We start from the raw sequence: 8,205 nt of genomic DNA, 5'->3' as shown, positions 1-8,205 counted from the left end.
GAAACCATCATTCTCAGCAAACTATCGCAAGAACAGAAAACCAAACCCTGCATGTTCTCACTCATAGGTGGGAACTGAACAATGAGATCACTTGGACTCTGGAAGGGGAACATCACACACCGGGGCCTATTATGGGGAAGGAGGCGGGGGGAGGGATGGCACTGGAGTTTTACCTGATGTAAATGATGAGTTGATGGGTGCTGACGAGCTGATGGGTGCAGCACACCAACATGGCACAAGTATACATATGTAACAAACTTGGACATTGTGCACATGTACCCTAGAACTTAAAGTATAATAAAAAAGAAAAAAAAAGGTTTATCGATTAAAAAAAAAAGAGCATAAGTAGTAAATAACATGCCTCTAGCAACTCTAGTATTAGGAGTAGTTGTGCTCTATGGACTGCTTCACCCTAGTTTAAGTCTTTAACAAGTTAACCTTGTAACTTTAACAAGTTAGCCAGACCAGAAGTTCCAGTTTATTGTCAGAAGAATTTCATCTCAGAACATCAGAAATGCTGGATTTTAGGGCTTCTTGCATCATAACATAAATAGAACAAATCAGTACCAATATGCATGCACTCATTATATGATTATTATTTCAGAAATGGGGAAGAAGAAGGTCCTGAAGTTTTACTACTTTTAGAGCTGCAGCAACACTATCAACAAAGACTACTAAGTGTAATTTTTAATGCATACTTTACTTTCTTACTCTGATGAATTGATAGGAAGAGTTTGTAAGTGCACAGAATTTACATGCAGATAATATTGGTACTACAGTTTTTAAAACATATGAAAGCAGTTTACCACAACCTGCCTCAATTTTGCTTACATTAAATGATGTTCAAATCCCTTTTCTTGTAAACAGCCCGATACAATTAATGGCTCTGATTAGTAATACAGCACTTAGAAGATTTTTTAAATGCACAAAACCTAGATGTTCCTGCATTCTTGTAACTTATTTTAATTCAGTATCACATGCAGATACCCAGTAAAGAAGCTCCAATACTGCCTAACCTCTTGTAGGACTCTGGCTGCTTCTCCTGTAGAGTGTAATTCATTTTTAGCATGACTACTATATATATATCTAGCCTATAACAAGTTCTTGGTTAGTGGGGCCTGAAGTAATGAAATTTTGTTGTACTGTAATCTGGACCCCACTGATTCAGAATTTGTAATAATTCAGAAAGGAGCTGAAATTAAAGTGACTTTAGGGTTATTTTTGCATAAAGAGTTTACTAAACAAATTTAAAAACAAGATAGTAGAAAGGATATTAAAACTACTTAAAAGAACAAATGTGGCCAGGCACGATGGCTCACATCTGTAATCCCAAAACTTTTGGAGGCCGAGGTGGGTGGATCACTTGAGCTCAGGAGTTCAAAATCGGTCTAGGCAACATGGTGAAACCCGGTCTCTACTGAAAATAGAAAAACTAGCCGGGCGTGGTGGCGCACACCTGTAGATCCAGCTGCTCAGGAGGCTGAGGTGGGAGGATTGCTTGAGCCAGGGAGGCGGAAGTTGCCATGAGCCGAGATCATGGCACTGCACTCCAGTCTGGGGAACAGAGTGACACCCTGTCTCAACTTCCCCCTCCCAAAACAAAACAAAAAAACTAAACAATGCTTCCAAGCACCTTTAAGTACTTTAGAAATATTTCTTTACATATAATCAATCCATTGATACACTAACTATAAATCATTCTCATATATTTATTAAATCAAGATCCCTAAGGGATCTTGATCTAATCCTGGTTAATATATGTACAAGAAAACCATAAAAACTACAGTTCATAAAAAATTTCTAAAATTCAAAACTTCACCCATTTTAGACTTGTTCTCCCTAAATTATTGCAAATTAAGAAAAATTTGAAATGTAAAATCTAAGACTCATTTTTCTTATACCCCTATTTTTTTTCCTTGTTTCTACAGACTCACAGGTATCTGAACCAATTTGGCAACAACAACTACATAATCCAAGATTAAATCTATTGATAACAAGCAAAAAAAAAGTTAATAATGATAGTCCTAAAAGTATGCAGGAAGAGAAACAGAATATAAGGATCTATGTGCACGTTTAAAGATTAAACTTAGCAAGAACCATTACATATATTAGTATATAATATACACCCAGCCCTAAAAAGGGCAAGGAGCAACTTAAAAGTAATGAGACTGGCTTATATACGACCTGTGGAATCAAACTTATTACTTAGGTCACACCCCAATATGTCAACTAGTATTCAATTTGAAAGAAAAATAAAATTAATTCCCAAAAAGATGGTAAGAAATGTCACATAATAAAAAATAACTATTTGAATTCATCTGATAAAAGATGCTACATAAATACAAAGCAGTAGTAATAAGACAGCCTGGAAGAATAGAGAAGATATTCCTCTTTATTCTAAAATAAAAAAGTTCCTAAGTATAACTACATAAAGTTTAGATGGTAAAAACGCAATGAGGAAATCTGAAACAATCCAAATGAAAGGATCCCTACTTGTATTCCAGAAGGACCCAACCTCTTCTGACTTTTTACTTCCTAGGGTAAAGAAAATAAATTATTTTTGAAATAAAAACCTAGTGATTCAAAAATTGCCTGATTTAGTCACAGTATTTTAAAATAACCTGGGCAATTCTTCCTCTCAATACCACTTCCAGTCAAATCACCCAGTTTTAAATGCAGTTTATCCAGTCTGGGTTTGGCTTTTTAGACAATCACAGAAAATCTTTCCTAAATAACTTTATAAAAAGATAGATGTCTTTTGTGAAACTAATTTAAGGGCCAAAGAAGCAGCTGAAGAGCGACAGTGAGAACAAACCAATAATCCACAGTAGTTAGGAAAAGTAGAAGTGAGGTACAGAAAAGTGAGCATAATGAGGAGTTATGTAATTCGAGGCTGTGAAAGGTTATAGTGATATTAAAACTTACTGTACAATGGCTTTAAGTGAATATTATTTTAGAAATATATCCATTTTCACATTATTAATCATGTCAAAATTCAATTTCAGGTTTCAGTTAATATTTATTGCACTTTAAAAATTGTTACAAAAAACTTATTACAGTAGAATACTATCAGTAACAAAGTTAATCTCCCTGTCAAATCCCAGTGGTGCACTTGTCAATAGGAAAATAAGAATGAGTCAGACTACAGGGAAACTTTCAGATACCAAAAGTCTAAAGGGGATTAACAATTCATAAGATATGACATTGAGAGAATGATAACTGTGTATGAGACAGTTCCTGCGGATATTAGTTTACAACTTATATATGAAGGTTTTTGTTGTATTTTCTTTGTGTATAGCACACTTTAAGAAGGAATTCTAGTCTCCACATTTTTTTCCTACATTGAATTGGCTATAGGTATCTTTCACTTAGTAAAAAATGTTATGTTCCAGGAAAACTTGCTCTTAAAAAGAATCGCTGGGAAAAAGTCATTTATCTCACAAACTTCCATCATACAATTGAGAGATGTGTGCTCAGCTGGGAAAATTTTTAGTCCAATGATATAATAAAGATCATACTTTAGAATATAATTCTTTTAAAACCACATACTTAAGGAAAATTGTAACTTATAGATGCATCAGTGGTACTTAATGTAATACTGTCCTACCTTCAGATGCAGTCATTAGATAAAAATATTGAGAATGAGCCTATTTTACTTAACAGAAACTGACAGTTCTTTACCCTATTTTACATGCTGCCACCACTGAGCCCTAGCAATTTAATTAAAGTATGTACCTGCCTTAAATCACCACAGTACTTACAATTTGACATACAAGGTAATTTTAATTTTCTTGGCAGTTTCCCTCCTCTTTCCAAAGATCATCCCTTTGATACTGTCACAAGACCAGAAATGTACAATACTAACTTAGCAAAAATGATTTACTCCAATGCCTTCTGAATATACTTTGTTATCTGTTAACTGGTTAATTTCCAACAATAATCATAGCTGTTTGCTGACTGTGTCCAGATAGGCCATTCTGTTCTCTAATAACTTGTTTATTTAATAGCTGATGTTCTAAGTAGAGGATGTTCAAAATAATAATTATATTTGTTGAGCCTAGAAACTATTTGCTACTGTGAATTAAAGTTAACTTTAATCAAAGAAGACTATTGCTGGCAGCAAAAGATACCAAATAAAAGGTACAGAAGGTTTATAAATCCTCAAAAATTTCAAGTATGTTGTTCCTGAGAGTAAATCTGTGAATTCTTTATATTTGGAATTCTAATATGTGAATTTATGTTAGGAGACATACCTCTCTATGGATAGAATAACTCCATATCTTGTTATTTTTCTTTGTGTAAATGCCAACTTACAATGGCTGACTAAAACCTAGGAGACAATTAGTCATCTGACTAATTTTCAATATAGCAGAAGGATGTTAGAAATGTACCAAAATAAGCTTTGCAGAGGTTTGTAATTGCAGTTTAAACATTTATGTTAGTTGTCAATTATTAATACATACATTATTAATAACATGATATTAGAACTTTGACAGACATCAATTTGTGGGACTCTGATGTACCCCTCCCTTTGTTTTCAGAAAATGATAGCAATAGCAGTACTAAATGTAGCACTAAAAACTAAGCTATCATATACTAATGGATCAAAATGAATGTTGCATATAAAATTTCCCTAATTTATTTTATCAAGAAATAGTCTTTGGAGCATATTAATAATTTAAGGCTGTACTAATCAGACCAGTGTTGTATGAAACACTCAGAATATAACCGTCTCTTAGTGGACAGTAAAAAAATGTACAGGTTACAAAAACATGTGAACTTAACACTCTACCTACATCTGCTTAGAAAACATTATCAATTGCCTCAGGTAATAGGATGATTATTTTAAAGCCTGATTTCTATAGCATGTATATCTGTGAAATTATATTTAATTTGTTAATTAAGTATATAGTTTATCATAGAAAATTATGCCCACTACAAAGAAGTTAATTGCCACTGACAGTCCTCTTCTCCTTTAGGTTTATCTAGGAGAAAATATGCACAAGGATTAGAAAATCAAGTGCCTTAGCTCACGCTATGCTGAACTCTTCCCCCTTCTAAGAAAGCGTATGCTTCTATTAAGAACCAAATCAAGTATGACTTTCTCTACAAAGCTTTCTCAGACAAATCCAGCCTACAGTAATCTCCCTTTACTCATAACTCTTTTAGTCCTTATTCAACATGACTCTATGTTCCAATTGTTGACCATGATGTCTCATATATGTATTTTCCTTTTTCTAATGGGTAAGCAATTTACCCAACAGGTAAACTGCTGTTTCTCTTCTTTTCTCCACAATACCTGGTATAGTAGTAGGCATTCATTAGAAGCTAGAAAATAAAAACTCATTGAAAGTCATTTAAAAAAAAAAATTCATTCCAGAGTTCACTGATCAAGTGCTTTGATAGCATTTGCAAAATAAGCCATCAATTTTATTTTATAATGTGGTTATGACACCCTAGGTAAATGCTCTTAGAGTATGTGGCACCTTCATAGCCATACTCATTTCAATGGAATACTAGATTGGATTCAAATTACTGCCAGGTTCTCTAAGTATGTGAAGGTGAAGAGCAAGTATTCATATGATACACTATCATTCCAAATAATTCAGACTTAAATTCATCAAAAGCTTTTCCAAAACAAAACAAAACAAAAAAATTACCTTTGGAGTCTAACAACTAGAAGCATGTCAGCTTGCTAATGCACAAAACAAACAATACTCTCTGAGGTCCAAGATTATTTTGCAGTGGTACTAGAATTATATTGTGCTTTAATTCAAACTATACCCCCAAAGAACCTCAAACAACATGAAAGCTCCCAAAGCAAAGCATTTTACCCCAAACTAACAAAGTTTGCAGTCTTGACAGATTCATCCAATACATTTAATCATAAATGGCATCTATATATCCTTTTAAAAAATCTTTAGCTCAAAAGCGTTTACAAAGAAAGGAAAATTTAGCTTTTCCATTATTATGCTTCTTTCTCGCCAAGTCTTATCAGATAAAAGAAACCTGAAATGGCTTAAAAACCATAGGGAGGGAAAAGAACTCATCTTTTATTGTCTGCTTACAGAACTATCTTCAACTGCAGGCTACCTCAGGAAGAACAGATATATCACAACCCATCCTCGCTTTTATCTGGGATATTTTAGGTTTCATCATCTTATTTATAATAAAAAAGAAGTATGCCATTCTCGATGAAAAGTAGTTTGTAAAACCAGTTTCCCCTATTATCAATCAGCCATTCTGCCTACTTCTCAAGTTTGATGGCATTTTAGAAGTCAAGTGGAGTGTGTGTTTTATTGTTTTTATTATTTAATATAAGTACTATCTTCCTAACGTACATGTCAGGAGTCAGAAGCCAGGCACAAGGCTTTCGGGAGCTCTCAGCACTCGAGTAGCAACAACACTGAAAAGTAAGGGGCCACTCCAGCTATCTGTTCAAGCCTTGAGGCATGGAGCGGCAGCAGCCCGGGGAATGGGCTCCTGAGAAGCCCGCGGTCAGGCTGAGCCTCCTGAGAGCGAGAACCAGAGCGAGGGGAAAGGGGCGAGCACGGCACTGGGAGAGTCTGTCCACGAATCAGGAACCAGGCTGCGTGACTGTACGTAGAATTATCAGCATCTATGGCATCTAAGAAGCAAAGCCAGGCCTTAAGCACCCACCCCGCATTCCTGGACGCCAGGGTTGAGACCAAAAAGTGGTGGCTATGAGAAGGAAAACTACCTCGAAGGGAATAGAGAGCCGCGAGCAGATGTGGGAGAGGCGTCAGAAGCTTCTGCAGGCGAAAGCAACGATTCGCTCGCCTCCCGGGGCCCCGGAGGCCAGAAAGGCGCCCTAGAACCGAGCGAGTGCGGTGCCACTACTCACCCCTACTCTCCTATGGTCCCCGTCGTCGCCCTGCTCGACGCAGCCCCTGCAGTGGGGAGCCCCTCCCCCCGCCCGCCGCCGGGGGTGGGCTCGGCGGGCGAGAGAAGGCGGCGGCGCAGGTGTCCAAGAGCCGGGGCCAGAGAGAAGCTGGGTGCAAGGGAGACAGCTTGGTGCCTTGCGCTCCGTGGCGCCGCCAACTTCACCACCATCGACGTGGAGGGACAAAGGGAGACGATGGGGGGCAGGTGCTCGCCCAGCGGCCCGGACCCTCCTGGGGTACTAGGCCTGAGCCTCTGGAGTGACCGCCGTTCCCAGTCCCCTCAGCAACGCGACCCCCAGGCCTGATTCCCGTCCCTGGGCCCCCCTGGCCACAGAGCAACGGCGGCTCCCTCTTGGGGCCGCGGTCGCATCTGCATCCTTCTGCTCCTCCTCCTCTGGCGCCGCTGCCTACACACACAGCCCCGGCGCGGTTACCGCCGCGGCGCCCGACCGCCGTTGCCTAGCAACTGTGCGCATGCGCCCCACCCCTGTCGGCGACTGCTGCCACCGCTGGCGCCGCTGTCGGAGCTCAGACCAGCAGGCCTGCGACCTAGAAAGTGCTCAAAACCCCACTTCCTAAGGCCTAGAAGGAGCGACGTGAAGGTAAGGGTGGGTGAGGAGAGGTCCAGGATGCTCTGCAATTCGAGAGGCCCGAGGACTTGGGGTACGACAGTCTCTCAGCCCCTCGACAGGCACCTCTGCGATTAAGAGTGACAGTACCAACAACCTCACTACTTGTCTAGCTGCCTTTTATTTGCCTTTTATTTTACTTGCCTTTTATTTTATTTGCCTACTTATTTGTCTTGGCTCCTCCAATTCATCCTTCACAAGGGCTGCCAGGGTAATTTTCTAAATAACTTCTCTATGTCACTGGTCTGCATAACTCAGGTGGTTAAGGGTCACCTCCCTTAATAGGGCCTAACAGTTATTTACTACTGCAACAGCATACTCTGGTTTCTTTGCCTTTAGACTTGTCTTTCTGCAATTTGTTCTCATACTTGTGCCAGTGATCAAATGAAAAGCTAATCTCACTTCCTTCTGGCTTAGAGAATGGGCTTTGAAATTACAGCCAAATTTGAATTTCTGCTCCACCACCAAGTAGCTCTGTTTCCTTGAGCTAGGATTTTTTTTTTTTTTTTTTTTTTTTTGAGACGGAGTCTTGCTGTGTCGCCCAGGTTGGAGTGCAGTGGCGCGATCTGGGCTCACTGCTGCTGTCATGAGTATAGGCATTTGATAGGTCTTTCCATTCTTAGATAAACAACATCTTACAAAACCCATTTATTTTTAAGAACAAGGGTACC

The 8,205-nt window shown here is 38.8% G+C and overlaps 1 protein-coding gene across 2 annotated transcripts in view; it reads left to right on the top strand.

The window, feature by feature from the left end:
* The first annotated feature begins 7,382 nt into the window (after positions 1-7,382).
* The window catches only part of ZC4H2 (zinc finger, C4H2 domain containing), a 127,248-nt gene continuing 126,425 nt past the window's right edge, over positions 7,383-8,205 (top strand). The window contains exon 1 of one of the 2 annotated variants that reach the window (XM_011927450.1): positions 7,383-7,507. The gene's annotated coding sequence lies outside the window, so the exon portion shown is untranslated. The remainder of the gene's footprint in view (positions 7,508-8,205) is intronic. The other variant, XM_011927449.1, reaches the window with a different exon arrangement.

Source organism: Colobus angolensis, unplaced genomic scaffold (genome assembly GCF_000951035.1).
Source record: "Colobus angolensis palliatus isolate OR3802 unplaced genomic scaffold, Cang.pa_1.0 Scaffold718, whole genome shotgun sequence".
Lineage (NCBI taxonomy): Eukaryota > Metazoa > Chordata > Mammalia > Primates > Cercopithecidae > Colobus > Colobus angolensis.
The sequence above is the reverse complement of the archived record's forward strand: the minus strand, read 5'-3'. Positions and strand labels throughout refer to the sequence as shown.